The following is a 21,202-nucleotide window of genomic DNA, read 5'->3' as shown; positions in this document are numbered from 1 at the left end:
TAAACTCAGGTCATCAGGCTTGAGGACAAACACCTTTACCAACTCAGCCATCCTACCAGACCGTCACTGCTATTTGATTCTACTTTCTATATAGACATCAGGCTAGTGTTATCTTTCAACACCACTCAAAGGTTATATATAAGAATCATACTAATATTTGAATGTAAGCAACATAAAGTGAAGCTCCCATCAAAAGTTGAAATTTTCTCTTTCATTTTTTTTATTTTATATTATTTAAAAATTTAGGCCTTTGCAATGATAATTTATATTTGTGGGGTAACTTTATATCTAACAAATATTTCCAATCGTATCTTATCATCTGAGATGGTCTTTCATTATGCAGTCTTTTTTTCAACTTAAGTTTTTAGTATATGAACAGAAGCAGATAGTGATTTTAAAAAACAGACTGGTATCTTTATTTAAAGTCAATCAATATTTATGGAGAAGCCTTCTGGGCCAAGTGTCGTGATAGTTAATGGGAGAAACAAAAATAAGCAAGACACAGTTCTTTCCTCTGGAAGTTTATCCTCTGGGGCATGAGCACCATTTCACTACATAAGCAGCACTCAGAAACACGGGGCTGGAGAGACAGTTCATTCTAATGTGCATTCTGGGCAGATGACAAAAGGGGTTAGTTCTTTGTGACAGAGTCTGACAGGCTTAGAGAAAGTAGTAGCACAGGACAGGCCTTGTTAGCAGAGCTAACAAAACCTGAGTAGAAGCATTATGAAAACCATAATGCTTCTACTCAAGCAACAGAAACACTGTGAGGAAAGGGGGACAACCAGGACTTTAGGAGAAGCTCAAGTACTGACATTTTATCAGGGAGAAAATTGAGACAGGAAAGCCTGCACAAGTTGGCTGATAAGTAGATTGTATGGGACCTTGCAAACCTTTGAGGGATTATCCTAAAATAATAAAAATTACAGCACATAAAAACAGGACAGCAAATCAAAGCTACAGAAGGTATTCTCTTATGCCACCGTTCGACTTACATTTTTAGTACAAGAAGAGTAGATGGTTATGCTAAAGCCAGACCAGTACCTTGTTTAAAGTCAATCATCGGCTATGGAGAAGCCTTGGCAGTTAGAATAGCTGTTATCAAAACTTGAAGAGTAATAAAAGCTGGTAAGGACGTGGGGAAAGGGAACTTTTACATGCGGTTTGTGGGAGTGTAAATCAGTGCAGCCATTATACAAAACAGGATGGTGTTCCATCGGAAAACTAAAAGTGATCTGGCTAACCTCCCCTCGGTACATAGCCAGGAGATAACTTGAATGAGATAACTGCATGCTTACGATTGAGATGCTATTCATAGTAGCTAAGACATAGACTCAACATGGTACCCATTGATAGACGAATGGATGAACACACACACACACACACACACACACACACACTGGGATATTCAGCCACAAAGTAGTATAGAATCGTCTCATTTACAGGAAAGTACATTGAACTAAAGGGTATCATGGTAAGCAAAGACAAATACAGAAAGACAAATATTACATGTTCCTTCTTATGTGAGTATTTTAAAATAAGTTAACCTTAAATTTAAAGAAGGATTCTTGGGGAATTAGGGTGCCAGCATGGAGTTTGAATAGAAACATAAATAAGCATTGTGGGTAAATAGAAATATTATAGTTGACACGACTGATTTTACAATTGATATGCATTATACAAATAAAATAGGTTCTACAGGTGGATCTGTCATTTGGAAAGGCGTTGTGACAACAGGACAGAGGATAAGGTAGATGAACTTGATTAGACTGGGAGACTATAACAGAAGCTGGATAAAGCTAATTGTTCCTAACCTTTTGAAAACCATAATGCTTCTACATACTCAGTCTTTTTATGTAGCACCAGGCAATTCATAGGTCTCTTGAGGTCACCTCTGGCTTCGTGAAAGTGTGGATGTCAGAGCCTCTTCAGCAGGCAATGAGAATGTGAGTAATGCATTAGCAGTGGGGACAGAACATTTATCCAGTAGAGGACGTCTGAGAGGTTTTCAAAAGAAAAGTGTGGGGCTGTGGAGACAGTCTAGTCAATAACCTTGCAGTCACGAGGACTGGAGCTCAACCCCTAGAATCCACATGTTAAAAGGCCAGATGTGGTAGTGAGTGTCTGTAATCCCGGCACCAGAGAGCCAGATGTGGTGGTGTCTGTAATCTCAGCATCAAGAGATGCAGAGACCAAGCTGAGCTGCAGAGCTTTCTGGTTAGTCAGACAAACTGACTTTGTGAGTTACAGGCCAGTAGGAAACCACTTGTCAAAAAATAGCGACAGTTTCCAAAACATGCAGCCCATTTTATCTTTTGACCTCCATATGTATGTATAGACATGAACACACATACACATATGTGCCCCCCCCCATGTACACAAAATAAAGAAGAAAGAAAAACCAAGGTTTGGAAGATTTAAATAGGAAAAGTGAGATACAACAAAAAGTCTGTCAATTTATTTATTTTTTTCGCTATGACTAGCACCTGTCAAACTCAGTTTAATATATTTTGGCTCAGTTTCTGTTCTCAGTAATTGTCTCTGTTATTCCCAGACATGTAGCAAGACAGCATCATGGCTGAAAGTAAATAACAGAGCAAAGCTGTTGAACGCTCCTTGCTGGGAACCAATGATAGAGAAGTGCCAATGACCGAATTTCCTCTAAGGGTTCACGTCACTGACCTAACTTGTTTCTACTGGGCTCTACCTCTCAAAGGTTCCACCACATTTTAATAATAACACAGGGGTTAGCCAAGGCTTCAGCATGTGGACATTTCAGATAAATCGTGATCAACTCCTAGATGAGTCCTAGGATCTTAGCCACGGTGACCAGAAAGACAAGGAGCTTTCAACGAGATAAAGAATCCAGAGGCAGTCATGTGTGGCTGAGATTCTTACGATGTGGATAGAGTATCTCGGCAAAGATGTCAGAAAAGAACTGTAAGGATTTAGTCAGCCAAGGTATCTATGCTGAAAACATTACTTACTTTAGAACTTGGAGCCTGCAAGGAGAGCCATTGGTTGAGTTTCTCCAATGGGATCATATGGAATGAGACAGAAGCATGGAGGAACACCAGCTTTGGTGTGCAAGAGGAGGAGTAAGCACAGGAGGCTGAGAGTCAGGAGATGCAGGAAGGAAGTAAAGACTCTTAGAAGAGTGAACAAAGGCATGGCCTCCAGTGTTAAGAACAAAGGAGACATGCTCTTAAGAGATCTCACTAACCGCAACAATTAGCCAGTTATTAAAGTCTTCTATCAGGGAATTTCGGTGGGATGAGTGTAGTAAGAATGCCACTGAAGTCAAGGAGTAAGTGAAAGATGAGAAAGTAGTCACAGAATATCCTTTTGATGTTGACCATAGTTATGAGTGACAGAGCTAAAAGAAAAATTACAATACTGGTGTATCAAAACACATTGTATATGTTCAACATTGATAGAGGCATATAGCTCTTACAGTAGATGCTTCAACTTAAATTTTGTCTACTGTACAGTATTAAGGGACCATGAAAATTCACTAGGAGCCTTCCAGTTTTGAGGTTTGACCTTTCCTGATATAGGAATAAATGGTGGGCCACTACCTTAGCACTGTTCTATTGCTGAGAAGAGACACTGTAACCAAGAAAATTCTTATAAAATAAAGCATCTAATTGGGGGCTTCCTTATAGTTACAGGTTGGTCTAATATCACCGTGCCAGAAAGCATGGCGGTATATATGGCGCTGGAGCAGTAGCTGGAATCTACATCCTGGCCCACAGGTGGGGAGAGAGGGAGACACTGAGGCTAACATGAGCTTTGAAATGTCAAAGTTCACCCCTGGTGACACATTTCCCCCAATAAGGTCACACCTCTTAATCCTTCAAACCCTCAAACATTTCCACTCTCTTGTGACTAAGCATTCAAAAATGAACCTATGGTACCTTTTCACTTAAACCACCACAGGCACTGGACATTGGGCAGCCCTGTGCCTTAACATCACTGGGTGAACAGCCAGTGCTTTACAGTACACTCAGCTACTAAGCTAAGGTTAGGCATATTAAATACATGCTCAGTGTTTAATATTTTCAGTTCAAAACTGGGGCTTATTAAAACGTTTATCACCATAAGTCAAAAAGTATCTGTGTATCTGATTGCCTTACCCCAAAATGTTGTAAGCCTTTATCTCTACAATTGCATGAGACAATATCTAATTTTGAAACCCAGGACTGATTTCCAACTTGTGTTGATGTAGTAAGGGGAAAACTCTCTTTAATTTGCCACTGCTTGGTTTTACAGGTTCTGTAACCTGTGGTTTATGTGGTCTAACAGGTTATGTATGCGTCAGCTCCTCTAATCACTCTCCATGGTAAAATCAGAGTGCCATGGAGCCATCCTCGACCCAGAATGGAGGTGCTTGCTTACCACAGTCTGTGCATTCCCCATCTGTCCACAAGGTCTGGGGTTACTAGAATTCTACCTCTGTTCTTTTTCTTGAGATGATTGCTCCGCGCTTACTAAGTGCTAAGAACTAGGAATGAAAGCATAGCATGTCTTGGTCTACAGGTCCCTAAAGGGACATTGATACAGTAGTTTGCAGATAATTCATATACAATGAGTGTTGTATGTGGTCAGAAACCAATCAGGCATACAGCTGGATGGCAACTCATTGTTAAATTGCTAGTCTGTACTCTTGAAATGTTTTAATGATAAAACACTGTCCATTTGGTGTCTAGTCATGTAATTTTTAGGCTTTATTTTTTTTTTTTAAAATAAATGTTGATATGCCACAGCATCAACTTAATATCTTTCTGCTGTCCCCCCCCCCCCAGCCCCCATTACACACATCAAATCATTGTTTGTCTGTACTGTTCACTCACCTCATCTTGGAGACAATTTTTTTAGTTGAGTAATTTCTAATAATTTTTCTAAGTGTGATATTTAATTACATTAGCATCTAGAAATTATAAAAGAAGTTTAATTTTCTGGATTTTGTTTTGCTTTTATTTTGAATAGAGAAAGATGGAGTTTTTATTTTCCTGTTGTCTTCTGAAAGGAATATTTTTTTTTTTATTAAAGAAGTCATAAGGTGGCCATATTGGACTCACGTCCCACCCAGCTCACTCTAAGGAGACAATCTGCTAGCAGGAAAACCCCAGGACTCATCGAACGAGTGGACTGACACATTTTAATGAAAGCTTAGTCTCGTCTTGTTTGCTACCTGTGGGCTGTGGAGCACAGACTCTAGATTGCTGCGAGCATCAACTCCAGACTGGCTCAAGTTTCTCAGCCTCAAAAATCTAGAGCTAGTCATATGACAATATTACAAAAAAGAATGTTTCCACGGGAAGCAAATGTCTGAAGTTCTGTCTAATTTATAAATACTTAATGCCAGTGTTCTGGTCTCCTTTCTTTCGTTTGGTTCCTATAATGTTTCTCTGCATTTTCCTCAGAAGAAAGGATGTTACTACATAACTAGGTATAACATAATTCATTCTTGCCTTAGTTTGTAAAGTTTGTAAAGCTTGGTTAATAAAGTTTGCAGGAGAATAAGCTGGACTCCTTGCCAAAAAAAAAAAAAAAAAACTTTTTGTATAATTTAAAGGGAAGCAATTTCATGTGGAGCTTTTTCTGTGGCGATAGCATCTTTGATCGTGGTTCTTATATTTGCTATCAAGACTTTAACACGCTTACAACTATGTACTGCAATTTCTGAGAGAATAGAAAAGTCTCTGAACAAAAATGACTGCTGGGCCAGAAATGTTGTTTAGAATTTCATTTTTAAAAAGAAAACCTATCTCTGTGTTTTGTCTTTATTTTGATCTAAATCAACAGTAATTTGTTAAGGCTTTAGAATGCAACTTAATCCTATCCGGTTTCCAAGAAAAGCTGAACATACAATGAGATGATTTAACCAGGCAAGCCATAATCAAACACTGCAGACTGCTGGGCAGACCCAGAGAATGCCAAGGGTGCTGCGAGCAGACCTCACCCTGCCTGGGAAACCCAACACTATGGGAGAGGGGAGGAGCCTCGCTCCCTGGGAGGTCTATGCATGACTGCTATTCCCCCCAAAGCATTACCAAGTTGATACTCTGTTTTTTTCTGAGACTTGAGCAAACAATTGAAACAGACAGCTCTTCTGGACCCATGTCTTGGCTAAAGGTCTGCCTGGGCGTAACTGCTCCATCTACTAAAAACGCCAGGATCTGAAACAATCTGGGCTCTTTCTCAGCTCAAGCTAAGAAGCACCCCCTTGAAGGAGCAGCCTTGTTTAAGAACACAGGGTCTGGAATAAAACAGCACAGCTCTGTGGGCAACATTGCTGCTGACTGTGGCCTTGGGTGAGTAGCTGAACATTGGTTTATTTATTTATTTATTTATTTATTTTTCTTATCTGTAACAATAAAAACATCATGGTATTGGTGTTAGAATAAAATGAGGTAACAGGAGCAGAGTATACAACATACTGCTAGGCACACTGTAGATGCTCAATAAACAGTGGCAGTTATTAAAATTACTATTATTTTATTTTTATTATATTTAATATAAATACATGAATATATTTACTTTACTATACTTATATGATATTTTATATGTTATACTATTATATTATTTTTAGATGGGGTTTCATGTAGCTCAAGCTAGCCTTGAACTTGCTACATAGCTAAGGCTGGCCTAAATTCTTGATCCTCCTACCTCCACCTTCAGAGGGCTCAGTTTACAGCCATGTGATGCAAAGCCCAGTGCTGCTACTATTGTTAAAGCCATAAAAATGCAAATGTTTTATCTCCAGGCAGCAGCTGCCCATCGTGTGTTTAGAATATGCCAAACTATACACATACTATAAATAAAAAAATAATAATAAAAGCCTTAGTCAGTAACTAAGATCAGAGCTTTCATTTGTTTATTAATGATGGCAGGTTGTTTCCTGGCTTCCATTCTTGTCGTCATGGGAAGCAGGTTTCCTGGATTGTTTTCAGTTGTGCGTATTGCTGTTGTTGAAATTTAAAAGTAGAAATCCTCCTCAATGTGCCTTGACAGTAGCCAATTCCTCATCCCCCACTCGAGCTGCCTGCCTTGGGTTCTATTCCAAGAACCTGGGAACTGGCAGGAAGTGGAGGGGCAGGAACAGTGGCCCTGAGATCCATTCAGCATGAATACCTCCGTGTACCTTACCTGCTGGGATGTATGTTCAGTATGCATCACTCTCTACATGAGGCCCTTCATGAGAGGCTGTCACAAGTATCTTCTCATGTGATGTAACTGACTATTCATGGGGATGTTGGATTTATGCCCGTTTCATGGATGCAGAAAGGACCACACAAGAGAAACTGCAAATTAAGGGGAGTAATGCCTATCTTCTAGGCTTGCAGTAAGGAAGACGGGTTATTATTATTGTACTGAAGAGGGAACGTAACACTAAGATTCAGGTAGAGGATCTAGACTCTGATCCTTTGGATTCAGAGTCCAGATTGTCACTTTGCTGACTGGATGGCCTTAGATGAGTTATTCCACCTTTCTAGACTGAGTTCATCATCTACAAATTAAACTTTATTTCTTCTTTTAATTCTTTAAAAAAAAACTTTTTAAATATTTTATTGGTTCTTTGTGAAGTTCACATCATGCGCCCCAATCCCTCTCATTTTCCTCTCCCCTCATACCCACCCTTCACCCTTGCAACCTCCTCCACAACAGAGAAAAAAAAAATCCCTTTTGTCGACACTTCTTTGCTTGCAGGCGTCCATTGCAATGACTCATTGGTCTCATCGGTATGAGGCCGCGGGTTTCTGCTACACTATCAATACCAGATCCTAACTGGGACTCCTCTCAGAGATCCTGTAGTTGCCCTGTGTCATGGAGATCCTGCAGCTTTGGATCTGCAGGACCAGCCCCTTCATGAGCTCCGGAAGTTCATCGATGGGACGTTAGGATTGGCCAACTCAAAGTCCTGGGTCTGGGCCTGAGAGGTGTCTGAGCTCATCAGTCCCCTGGCTCTCCCACACTCATGCCCTCAGGACTGGCCCACCAGAAACCCCCACAACCAGGGCCAGCTCTATCTACCCTGATGCCCAGGGAAGTTGCAAGGCCCAATCTCCCAAGCATTGCAGTTGGTGAGGGACATGGCCAGATCTCCCACTCTCATGACCCTGGGTCCAGCTCTCCTGCCTGCCAGAGACGGTGAGGGACAAGGGAGGAGAGGACGCATCTCTCCCTTATCCTCATCTGTGCCACTACCCAGAGGACAAGACACAGAACCAGCTCTCCTACACTCACACCCTTAGGGGTGGCTCACCCACAACCTCCACATCCAGAGCCTTCTCTACTGTGGTGTAAAGCCTGCTCTTCAAACTGTTGCCGCAGGTGAGGGGCAGGGCCGGCTCTGCTGCTCTGATTACACCTCCTTATCATCTGTTCAACTCTCCTACCGGCCACTGTTGGTAAAAGCAAAAGGAAGGGGGAATCCCTCCCTCATCGCCCCATAGCAAGCAAACAAGAGGTGGAGCCGACTCCCATACTTCCTCCTAATGGGCCAGTTCATTGTGCTGCCCAGGCAAGATTCAGGGCCCACCCCATGCTTGTATCCTCAGGACACGCTCACTGACAACTCACACAATGTGCTAGCACTCTCCTAAGTACTACAGATGGATGGGGCAGGACCTCTCTCCTATTCTCAAGCCCCAAGGGCCAGCTCTTCCATAATGCCCAGGTGAGGGGTGGAGCCAGTTCTGCCCAGCCCTCAGACATCAACATATCCTCCAGCAGCAGCTCAGACCAGGGACGTCTTTCTAGCCTTCGGTGGTAACAGACCCCTGTTGCTTCAGGGCCACAGACCCAGATGTGGGCCCCGGTGGTAGCACAGGTCAGGACCCACCATGGTCCCAGGTGGCATCAGCAGTTACTCACATCAAGCTGTCCCTCACTACCCTCGAGTCTCCAGTTCTGCCTCTCTTCATTGTACCCACATCCTCCTGTTTCTTTTCTCTCTCATTTCTCCACCACTTACTTGCTCCTCTTAGAGGCACCTGGGGTATCTGATTGTCTGGGTTCATCTCAGGAATACTATGTCTCATTCCTGCATTATGGCACTGGGCAAGGGTCATCTAGGGCATGGTAGTCATCTGAGCCAGGGTAGTGTCCACTAATCTCAGGCTAGCTCCCTATCTAGGCCCTATGGTGTTTGTCTGGTGGTCATCTTGAACTCACTTCTAGTCCAGCCTTCCCAACTGGCCTCCTGTGAGGGTTGTCTGCCTCCGGCTCACTCCTACCCAGGGCCCTTACCCAGATTCTTCTAGTCTCCAGCTCACTCCTGGTCCTAGGAGCTATCTGGGCCTGTGTAGCACTGGATCCCCTGGTGTAGGACTCATGGTTGTCTCCGGCTCACTTTTTTCAGGGGAATGTTAGGCTACTAATCACTCAGAGGCTCACAGGTTAGAACACTGAGTGTAGACATAACCTCTCTCCTCTCTGCCACCTACTGACGTGCACGTGACACAGCAGTCACACCTGCAATGCCTTTAGGGGCATGGACATTGATTCTTAAAAGACAAAATTTTACAGTGTGTCACTTAGATAGGCAGACCAGCTGATTGCGCATTTTAAACTCAAAAGCTAGTATATTTTAATTATGTTTGGTAGGTAACTATGGTAATTGACTTAAATCAATAAAATACAGAAATAGGGCCAGTATTTAAAACATGGCCACTATGGTGCTTTCTCATAGATTATTTTTGTTAACTCGGATGGATGCTGAGGATGTGATTCTCTCTATTTAGCATGTTCTACAGTTCTGTTTTCTTCAATACCCCTGGCAGCTTTGGGGTCTGAGCATGCACAGCCTTTCTGGAAAGAAAAAAAAAAACAAAAACAAAAAAACCCTCTCTGAAGCAGGGTAGACTGTGGGCCAGGGAATTGTCTAGGCTTTCTACTAATCTCTGAAGACGAGAGGTAATCCCTTCACAAATATGGGGATGGGGGCTTCTCTGTGGATGGCAAATAATAAACAATGAGGGTTTTTTAAAATCCTGCTTCTTTCAGCTCTCCTGTCTGCAGTCCTCAGCAATAACTTAGCCCTTGTCTTCCTCTCTGAAGGATTTAAATGGAATGACCTTAATTCTTGCTTTGTTTGCACTCTCTCTTCTAAGATGCTGCAGTGAAGACCAAGACAAACAGTAGATTAACAGTGGTACCTTTAATATGGCTGATTTGTTTCAAAAATATGCTGAAAGGAATCAAAACCCAAAGCGGGGAGAGAGACGTGGAGTAGGGGGAGAGCAGAAGCTTATGCTGAGGTGTTTGAAACGGCCCTTTCCTTCCCGTGCTCACAAATATCAAGCTTCTGGGACAGTGTTTCCTTTGTGTGAAGGCTTTGCCAGGCTAGAATTTATGGTATTAAGCAGGTGACTGGTAAGTGTTTCTAAACCAATATTATTTCACTGCCTAATTTGGGGCTAAGAGGAGAGTCATAGAGGGGATGTATTCAGAAAACATTTGATCGTGGTTCATCTGCCACTCCGTATAGTAGAGTCTATCAAGTGGCTGACAGTCTCCAAATCAGAATTCCAAGGATGCTGTCATGTGGAGTCATTAAGAGGGGCACAGCTTCTTAGAATCTCCTTCAGCTTCTCTGGATTTAAAGGAATTTACAGGGAAACTTCCAAGACACCTCAGCTATATCCAAATGAAAGCCAAGCATTATAGTTTGGCAGGGCTGAAAATGTGTCTCTGAAAGGGGAAAAAATGTATGAAGCTACAGAGAAAAACGTCTGGGCATTAGTTTCTATTTCCTTTAAGGGATGGGAGAGTGCTCTGAGATTGTTCCATTCAATTTAAAGTTAAATACAAATGTGAAAGGCTGGGGTAAGTTAATAAGATGATCCACCTGCTTATAATAATAGGATAATTCACATCCTCATTGTCAGAGCGGTGAGGCTCCCGACCAGGTCAGTCATTAAACTCAAGGTGTCTCATTCTTTGGTGCTGTTTCACTGAGATTCTCCACACCACTTGTCTGCCCTTCTTTTCCACTGTGCACCTATCTTGCAAATTTAGTTCCATTAGGTGGATACTTGCATCATTACAAAGCCTGATTCCATCATTTGCAGAGTGCCAAGCCATTTAAATACAGTGCAGTCCTTGGCCATATTTAGTCCAAACATTTACACATATTCAAGCTCATTCTTAATCTTTTTAAATAGGATGCAGGGCTTATTTTTAAATTACCTCTTCATTCATGGTCCATAAAAGCATCAAGAGACACCATCCATTGGATTTTAAATCTGGTCCTCAGGTGCTGTTTCCAATTCCTGGCATTGCCATTAAATCCTAGCTCCAGCATAATTCTCTGCATGACAGTCTCATGTCAAGGCCAAAAAGGTAAGACAGAAACAGCCTTTTTTTTTTTTTTTAATCTCTCCAAGAACTATACACTACATGGCAGTGCACTGTGGCTTTTGCTTTCTCAAAACAAGATGCCTTTAAATAAGGGCTCCCAGCACCCATAAGAAGCGAGGGTGGGGGTGTTTGAAATGAACCCATTGCTTAACAAAATCTGAGGCACAAGTTATTTCTTCTTCCACTCCAGTTAGATGTGTATTTATTTGAGGAGGCATCTGTTAATATAGTTAGTTAGCTTTGCCGTGACTGGAGCACTGTAGCTGGTACCAGAGCATCCCAACAGTCCAGGACAGCCTAGGGTTTTCTTGGACCCTTGATGTACCTACAAATTCCTTTTTCGTTCCATAAGCACACTGTTCCATTAGGTCTCTAGTCTCAGGGTCATAGGACAAGGTTCCCTGAAGAAACCAATACCTGAACCCACTTGCTACCCATCCTGAGCAGAGACTAACACCATGCAATCTGTCTTGTCGGTTTCATGGATATGAATCAAACTGTTTCTTATGCATTTTACGTAATAAAATAGATACCTACTCTCCCTTTGGCTTAACCCTACCTTGTCTCACTGCATACTGGGAAAGGGAAGAGGGAGAGAATAAAAGAAAAATCAAGTGCAGTGGGGCCTGCAGGAGAGAGTGTGGACTCCTCAAATGATCACAACTGTGTGATTGTCCTGGGTACACGCCTTTGATAGGCTACCATTTGTCCCCACTCACCTAGAGAGCCTGTGGATAGCCTGAGAGGTTTGTGTGTGTGCCCGCTCGTTTTAACAAATTTTCAAAAGTTGCCACGGGGAGAGAATAGCGAGAAAGCTCTTCAAAAAAAGAAAATTATTTTCACAGCATCATAAGAGAAACACCCGTGTAATAGATATCTCTGAAGGTCGACTGCAATCTGAACTAATTGGGAGGGAAGGGGAGAGCTCTCCGTTTGCTCACCTCCTGTAATGGGCCTTGGAGATGTGATCAGTAGCCAAACACTTCCTGCAATGAGTGCTTTGGACACTCTAAGAAAAAAGGAAGGCTTCTCCAAGCTGCTCCTTGTTCCTGTCACTGAGAGAGGTCACTGTCTACCTTCATCCACGTGCCACTTCTGATCACTGGGTAGATTCTGTTACAGAAGTTATCTCCTGTCACAAGGACATCAATCTCCCCCGACCACCAGCGTAAGAGGGGACTTGAAGGCAAGAAGATGATCTCAAATCCTCGAGATCACAACCCAAGAACATTATTTACAGGCTGTGACTGAAAATCAACGCCAATCTGGGTGAAGGTACTACATTAAGCCAATAACAGACAACAAGCCTGTGAATGTTTTGTATGATGATGAAATTGTCCGAAGCCCCACTGCTGTGAGGAGGACGAGAGCGTGATCCGGGGAGAGCTGGCACTGCTCTGTGAAGTGTCTGTTGTGATTGCTAGCTGCTTTCCACAGATCCTTGCTGAATATTATGCCATTAAACAGTGTGAAAGAAAATCAAAATATATGTTTACTGGGTACTAAATAGTAAGTGCCTTTCAAATGCTCTTTAATGGACAGACTTTAAAGTCATTGTAGAGCACCCTCACCATCCTAGAGCAGCGTGCTCCTCTCTGTAAACCACCTCGAGGGGCTGAAGGAGTGCTGGCTATGAATTGTAACCGCCCTGCAACTCCCTCCGGTCCCTTAAAGGCATCCGTCTTTAAAGAGTAGAAATGCTTTCAGCCATACTTATTGGTCTATAGTTTTAATGAAAAAACTGGTGATCTCTCTGTCATATTTTCTCAGAAACTGAGTGACAGTCAATGTGCAGTTTAACATAATAGATAGATAACGCCTCCTCAGGGACTCAGGGAGGGAGGAAGTTTGTGTTTGCAGACGGGGTTATATGGGTCTATTTTTAGACCCATATGTCAGGGTCTAACCACGACAAAAGACTTGTGGTGTGAAATACGGAAATGATCAAATACATTTAATATACATGAAGTGCAGTTTCAGAACTTCTCTGAACACGGTGCATTAAAGATGCCATGACTCGGCAGCTATAGATCTTTTTCATAGGAAGAGCAGGACTAAAGTGAAACCATTGTGGACTTCAATATTTCAGAGGGTGATCACAAATCAGTAGGAGGAAAAAAATAGATGATGTCATAGTTGAAACTAAGGGATGAATGATTAACTCTCTGGGAAAGCCTAATGTTGTATCCATATCTCATTTCTTCTTTGGGGAAAGCTCAAGGCTAAGAATAAAACTTTAAAGATGCCATCAAACAGTAGAAAAATGGACGGAAATATACTTTACATTTTTGGTGCAAAAAAGCAAGACAAAAGCCACAAATATAAAAGAAAACACTGCTATGACTCTATCAAAATCAGACCTTTGGCCTAGAAGGAAAACAAGATGTGCAAGAGACAGGTGACAAATTGGGAAAAATATTTGCAGCTCATAACACAGTCAAAATGTACAATTCCAAAATATAAAAATTAACACCCCTCAAGAAATAAGAATAAAATATCTATAAAAAGAATTAACTTAAAAAAATTGACTCTCTGGGTCAGAAAAGTGACTTTTGACATCACTAACAGGAGCTTAAATAATGACGCAGTACTGTTTCTTGCTATCAGATCAGCAAGATTTCAAGAGTTTAATTTGTCTGTTGTGGGTAAGGACGGAAAAGAGGAGCTTGGAATGAATCTCCCCACAGAAGGAAATTTAACAATTTTCATCAAAATTACAAATGCAAATATGCTCTTTAACCTAGAAATTTCAGTTCTGGGATTTTATCTTTCACATATTTTTGCATACATAAGACACAGAAATTGCACGTGTTTATCTGCAAAAGGGAAGAATGATGGACAGCCCAAATGGCCATCGGTAGGGATTAACTAGAGAGACTACAGTGCACCCACCTGGTGGAGTGCTGTGCTGTTGTAATAGGAAGAAATGAAAACAGAAAGATGGGTGTGCGTTGGTACAAAATTTCAACTATATATAATGTTATTGAGAAGAAGCCCACAGTCACTACGTGAACAGTATGATGTCAAGTGCATGAAGAAAGTAAACTAAGTGTCTCTGTTAGTGTTTTCAAGTCTGGCACGAGGAAACCGTGGAAACCTCCAAAAACGAACAAAAAAAAAAAAAAAAAAAAAAGAAAAGAAAACTCCAAAGAGATCCTTATGCACACACGGAGAAAACTGGAGGGACAGGTTTCAAACAAGGAAAGAAATAGTTTCACAGGAAACCTTTTTAATCCTTTTTATTTTCAAACGATATTTTTACTAAATGTTACCCCCTTAAAACTATGCAGCACTTAGTTAATTAAGTGAGACAGCTAAATAAAAAATATATCATTCTAAATTTTTTTAAAAAAATGTTTACAGTGAAAATTATACTACTGCTAATGCAAGTAATTACTGATTAGGAAGGGCGCCTGTCGAATGCAGCTGTGACGGGAGGTTTTTAGTGCAGGGTGTACAGGAGCCATTATTAATTATCCTAAGGTGTGCGTTCATCATCCACGGGTGTTACATACTTCCATTTCCTAATTCAAAAAATCAGGAAAGTTGGTAAATAGAGCCAGGATTGTACTTGTATTATTTATCTTCAAAAAGACTTCTGTCACTTTGAATAAAAATTCTTTGTAGTTAGCTCTCGAGTTAAAAAGAAAATCATCTATACATTCCCAAAGCAGAATTTAACCATAATACTATGTCATCACCCAAGGACAATTTACCCAACACCTAACTCTAATTCTGGTTCAGTCTTGTTGTATAAAGTGGTATCTTCAGTTAAACAGAACATAAGGTTAAGGTGGTACAGCCTTCTGAGTCCAAGAGACTACATGACAATTGTATAGTTAAAAACTATATTTACTCTAAATTGCAAAATGGTGGGTATTGTATGTGATGTTTAAGTTGCAGCGATTGTTCTAGTAATAAATGCAATACCCAGCAGCATTTTTCATAGACTACCGAGTTCATCATTAGTGCCATTTTGCCTCTTTATAATAATGTGCACTTCCTTTTAGAAAAAAAAAAAAAAAAAGCTTGGTTATTTCTTTGGTTGGGCCTATTTGCTCCTTTTTTATGTGAGATTTTTCAATACTATGAAATGACGCAGAGCAAAAAAGGTCCATCCACTTCACTTGTGTTGCCTCCTGCGTTACCTAAACCACAACAGAACAATGACAGACAACAGAGCCTTTCTCCTCTCTAACAATTCAGTCACCATGACAACCAGCAGAAGAACGTTGGCCCAGGGGAAAAAAAAAGCATTGAGCTTGAGGGACTAGACTAATCAAAAAATGGAATAACATGGCAACAATTACACTGATGAGTGAGAGGGGAGCCGCAGATGCATTCAGACACCTATGGCACCGCGGGCTCCATGCGTTCAGCATTTCGTGTTTAGTGTCTTGTGTTTTTGAGAGCAGGTAAATAGATAAGATCGAATTGTGTAACAGAATGTCAGTGCTCTAGTTAAATAGAAAATTCCTTTCCTTTGGCAGTGCTACTTCAAGCGCATTGAAGAGGGTTTAGGGGAGATGAGATTTTGAAGTGAAATGTGTAATAGATACAATATGAGTGCCGCAAGGCAACGCTATTTAGTTTTAAAAAAGTAAACTTGGGTTTGTGCCCCTCCCCCTTTCTCAAATATATAGGCACAAATAAAAGGAAGATGTCGTAGGTTAGTAGCTGACATGATCTTAAAAATCCAGCTTCAAGTCAGAAATATATGGGATTCATATCCCTTAGCCGGTTCCTGAGGTCTGTTGATTTCTGTAGACAAAAGCGGGCATTACCATCTTACCTAAGGTAACCCTGATGTCTGGAGAAAGTTAAGCAGACGGCGTCACGATTAGATTGGTGCCGAGATAACACCAGTGCACTATCACCACCTCCCACCTCGTCAGCTGCCTCAGTGTACCCCTTCAGAATTCTTTCTTTTGAGGGATTTAGTATAATGGGTATGTTTGCTTCTTTTAAGGGGCGTTTCCGTTGGCAGCGTCTTGACTGCAGATGAAGTTAGTTGAGCCGTAAGCAAGTTTTGTACACGCTGCCTTCTGCCTCAAGATGTTTTATTTCCTTCCCACTTGTTTTGCATTTTATCTATTTAGTGTACATGAGCGTGTGTGCATCTGTAAGGACGCAAGGAAGCGGATGTGCACATGGCACAGCACGCAAGTGCCTTTCTCCTTCCACCTCGGGGTTCCAGGCGCTACACTCAGGTCCCTGGGCAGCAGGCCCTCTAACCCACTGAGCCATCCCACCAGCCCCTTCTCTCACTTCTTTATATATTCTGCTTCATTACTTTGGTGGACATTTTAGTGAGTTACCTCATCTGGTTTTTAGCTACAGGCCTTTCAAAGGCAAAGTTTTCTTTATGTCCCTTCAACAGAAATATTTAGTTATAATTGCATTATTAATTTGTGAATGTCAACTGATAACCTCCTCTGGAGAAAACAGACAGGAAGAGGGCATGAAGGAATGAATTATACCTTTACCTCCACTGAGGAGGAATGAGGCCTAACCTTGTCTGTTGCCCAGTTAGGATTTCCTGTGTTCAGATGGAGCCATATGCCTCCAATCTGCAGGTCCTACCTACGACTCTGGCTGTCAGCACTTATTACTGACTCTATCATGGCTTATATTCTTATTCTTGTTGTTGTTATTATCTGTGACTCTGCTTATAGAATGAGATGCTTTTTTACTTTGAGTTGTCATTTTTTAAAATGTGGGGATGGGGCTGGAGAGATGGCTCAGTGGTTAAGAGCACTGGCTGCTCTCCCACAGATCCTGAGTTCAATCCCCAGCAACCACATGGTGGCTCACAGCCTTATCTGTGACAGGATCTGATGCCCTCTTCTGGTGTGTCTGAAGACAGCAACAGTGTACTCATGTACATAAAATAAAACAAAAAAAAAAATCTTTTTTTAAAATGTAGAGATGGTTGCTGGGAAGAAGAGATAACAAAATGAGGTGACTTAGGTCCATTGGAGGTGTTTGTTGACGATGTGATTTCTAAGTAAATGAATGAAAGATTTCTTTGTTTTGATCTTGATCAAAGACCATAAGCTCTGGTCTAGAAATCTCTCAATAGGACGATGATGCTAAACCAGTGGTTCTCAACCTGTGGGTCCCACATCAGATATTTGTATTGTGATTCATAACAGGAGCAAAATTACAGTTCTGAAGCAGCAATGGAATAAGTGTATGGGGGGGGGGTCAGCCTGTGAGGAACTGTTTTAAAGAGTTGCAACATTAGGAAGGTTGTTTTCCCTGGATTGATTTTCCTTAGGTGATGAACAGCATGGTAAGAATGGTGATAACCACAAGTCACGCATGTTCAAATAAAGCAAACTCATCAGGACAAGCTAAAAAAAAACAACCTCCCCCAGCCCCAAAAGCCATAAAGTGGCCAGTGGAAAAAAAAACAGCATTATCAAGAAATCCTGACTGGTGGGCAAGGCGGTTGAGCAGGAAAAGGAAGCCTGCTGCCTGAGTTACCTGGCTCATATTCTTCGGCCCACTTGTGAAGGAGAGGGCAGAGCAGTCCCATTAACTAGTCATCTTCTTACCATCCAAATGCATACAGTGTGTTACACACACACACACAAACACACACACACTCATGCACCTGTACACACGCCTAATCAGTGAGTAAATATAATTAAGTTTTTAGAAGATTTAAGCTTTTCAGAGAGAGAGAGAGAGAGAGAGAGAGAGAGAGAGAGAGAGAGAGAGAGAGAGAGAGAGAACGTCTAACTCTTGAGTTCCAAACGCTGGGCAGGGAGACCCTGTGGATTACACAGCCCTCCTTGACTTCAAAATAGTTATGTATTTTCCTGGCTATCTTTTTCCTATCTTTTCCTGGCGCTTTGCTCCTGGGTGGGGGGGAAGCACTGCGAAGTGGAGGGTGGGAGATGGCCAACGCAAAGCCACAGGAAGCTGACATCGCAAGGTTGGGACTGCCGTCCTTGTGGAACATCTGGCCTCCTGCCTTCCGATGAGGCCCCGTTGTGAGTCATGAGATGGAGGCTGAAGATGAGGGAAGGGCCAAGTGCGAGTTCTCCAGGGCACACAGAGATCATTTAAGTTCCTGAAAGAGTTACTATGGCTCCTTTGGAGATCACCATTTAAAGGGGGCTTTGAATCTGCCTGATATATTTGTTCATCCCAAAGATGTTCTTGCTTGCGTGGCAGAGAATCGGCGACTGGATTCCAGGAAAAGGCTCCTTAGGAGCAGTGTGCCTCCCTCCCTGAAGAACACAGGGGAGCTGCTGCCAGGATTTGTATTTATTCAAAATACAAATGAAAATCAAGAGGTCTTCTATGAGATCTTTGTGCAAAGGTGAGAAAACAGGCAAATCAGCTTTGGAGAAGATAAACAGTGATCCCTTCAGTAGAGCTACAGTTTACACGAGCCGAGCCCTTTATTTTAGCTAACATAAGCGCGGCCATTCTTTCCATGCCTGCCTCAGATATTTTATTTTTCTGAGAAGAAAATCTGCTTATCAGTTTTAACACCCTCCTCTGGGTCGCCAGATAAAAGGCCACAGAAACTGGAAGAAATTTATCTTTTAAATATTTCTATTATGCTCAGTGACAGTGCTGTCACCACTAAGGACTTTTCTAGTATGTATTTTTTTTTTCCTATGGATGAAGCAGGAATCAAAAGGGACTTTCCACTCTGTCTCGGGAGAACAGTCCAGGCGTGCAAACACTGAGTCTGGCATTGCCTTGAGCTCTGAAGATGCTTTAGGGAACCAGTGGCTCCGTGCACATGCATCAAGGCAAGAGTCATTATACTCCAGGAAATTCACTGCAGGATGACAATTTGTATGAGGCTCCAAAACTGAGTGTGTTCCTCTCAAGTTCTTCCTCTTTTATTTCCCTGGAGTGGTCCCCACACATTCCAGAATATGTCTAAAAGGAAGGGACTCACTGAGAGCTCAGACATGGGAAGACAAGTAGTGAGTTGAACTTCCCCCACTCACACCTTCTTTGTAGGATGGCAAAAGGCTGTCCAGTGGCAGGTGTCTTGGGTTCCTGTCACTGCCTGTGTTCTCCTCCTGCCTGGACTTCTGCAGTAACCCATTATTTCTTTATTTCTTCAGCACATTACAGATGGTTGTTGTGCTATAGGCTGGCAGTCACCTAAAAATGTTAAGGACTGGTAAAGAAAAGCTACAGCTCCTGTACAGAATACAGGAAAGTAACCAGTGAAGGTGTTAAAAGGCCTTTAAAAAATTAAGTTGGGGGGAGGGGTAAGCCATTTGAAACTCAGGTTACCTCCACCACACTGCTACATCTCCTGACCACAGCCCATGTCTGATTTGTGCACTTGCTGTGGTCTAGAGGCATATGGCTTTAGTTTGCCACACTTTAGCTGGGTAATCATCCACATATTATTTAACCTCTGTAGGCTCAGTGCTTTGCCTGTATAATGAGAGTTCTAATAGCAAGTTTCTAATAATGCCCGTGAGGCCTGCATGAGACTGCCTGTGGGAAGCCTGTAACACAGTGCTGGTGTGTGGCAGGTGCTCAGTGAATATAAAGTATTATTGTCTTCACTGTGGCTTTCTTCCCTCCTGAGGGGCCTGATCCTATAACTTAACAAACAGATATGATGAAGTTGTGTTTCTCATCCTCTCCTCGAGCCATTGCCTGAGGATTGACTTTTGCTTGCCATGGCAGAGACCAGTGAAGACAGATGAGTTGAGAAGAGAAGATTCAGAGGAAGGACCCTGAAGATTTGAGTGCTGGCATCCCTGGCCCCTGAGACTCTATCCTGAGAAGTCATCCCCCTGTAGGAATGTCCTGGCACAGGGTTTCCACCCACCTTAGACCATTTATGTTCCCAGATGAAAGACACACACAGCCTTTATACTTTTAAAGATGCCTTAGGCAGCACAATAGCTGGTCAGCTGCCTACTCTCCATGCTGCTAGAATCTACCTTCCCATTGGTAACCCTGAGCCATCACTCACTATTCACTATGTTCCACCTGGGCTGCTCTCAGCTCCAGCCAGGCAGCTCTCTGAGCCACATTCTCTTGGCCCCTAGACCATGGTGGATCTCCTTCTCCCTCCTGCTTGATATTCTTCCATGGTGGCTTCTTTTTCTTCTCCTCCTCCTCTTCCAAGCCCGCAGAACCTCAACCCTACCTCTCTTTAGCCCAATTATAAGCTGTCAGCATCTTTATTCACCAATCAGAATTAACTTGGGGACAGGCTCTCAGGAGCTATGATCAGACTCCAGGTCTTGGGGGCCTGCACTTAGCATTACAATAGTTAGTAAAAGACAAAACCTTAGCAGTTCCCTTTGAGACACCACAGCTGATTTTGAAAAATGAGAAAAAGCACGATACATCATAGTATTATAGCTTCACAGAGAAAGATGAGTGAGCATTGCTTCCTGGGACAAATTTAAGAGCAAGCAGGTTGCCACTTGGTTTCTTTGGTATCACAGGCATCCTATCCTCCAGTCCATCGGAAACCTTTCTCTGGCCATATATAATTCTCCCAATATGGCATTCTGGAACACTGGGCAGACCGGGTTGTACAAACTGATGAATTTACAAACCGTGTCAGTCTCAACTATACCTTCTGTCTTATCTTAAACATTAATGATAGCATGGACTAGAGTCCCCCAAACATATGGGTTATTATTGAGTAGCAGGTTAGGTTATTTGGAGACATAAGTTTAGAGTTCAGGTCTTCATTATTTTAGACAACTGCTTAATACATCTGGAAAATCCAAGGTTCTTTTATATAAAAATAGTTGGGCTTACTTGCCTTATGGGCTAGTATGAGGATTTTGAATGTTGGTGAGGTGCTATTCCCATCCAGAAC

At 42.1% G+C, this 21,202-nt stretch overlaps 1 non-coding gene across 1 annotated transcript; it reads right to left on the bottom strand.

Moving 5' to 3' along the window:
- Positions 1-9,370: 9,370 nt before the first annotated feature.
- On the bottom strand, positions 9,371-9,502 carry LOC117717402 (small nucleolar RNA SNORA17). The gene has a single exon (XR_004607896.1). It is a non-coding gene; the product is annotated as a small nucleolar RNA SNORA17 (small nucleolar RNA).
- Between the last annotated feature and the right edge of the window lie 11,700 nt (positions 9,503-21,202).

Source organism: Arvicanthis niloticus, chromosome 11 (assembly GCF_011762505.2).
Source record: "Arvicanthis niloticus isolate mArvNil1 chromosome 11, mArvNil1.pat.X, whole genome shotgun sequence".
NCBI lineage: Eukaryota > Metazoa > Chordata > Mammalia > Rodentia > Muridae > Arvicanthis > Arvicanthis niloticus.
The sequence above is the reverse complement of the archived record's forward strand: the minus strand, read 5'-3'. Positions and strand labels throughout refer to the sequence as shown.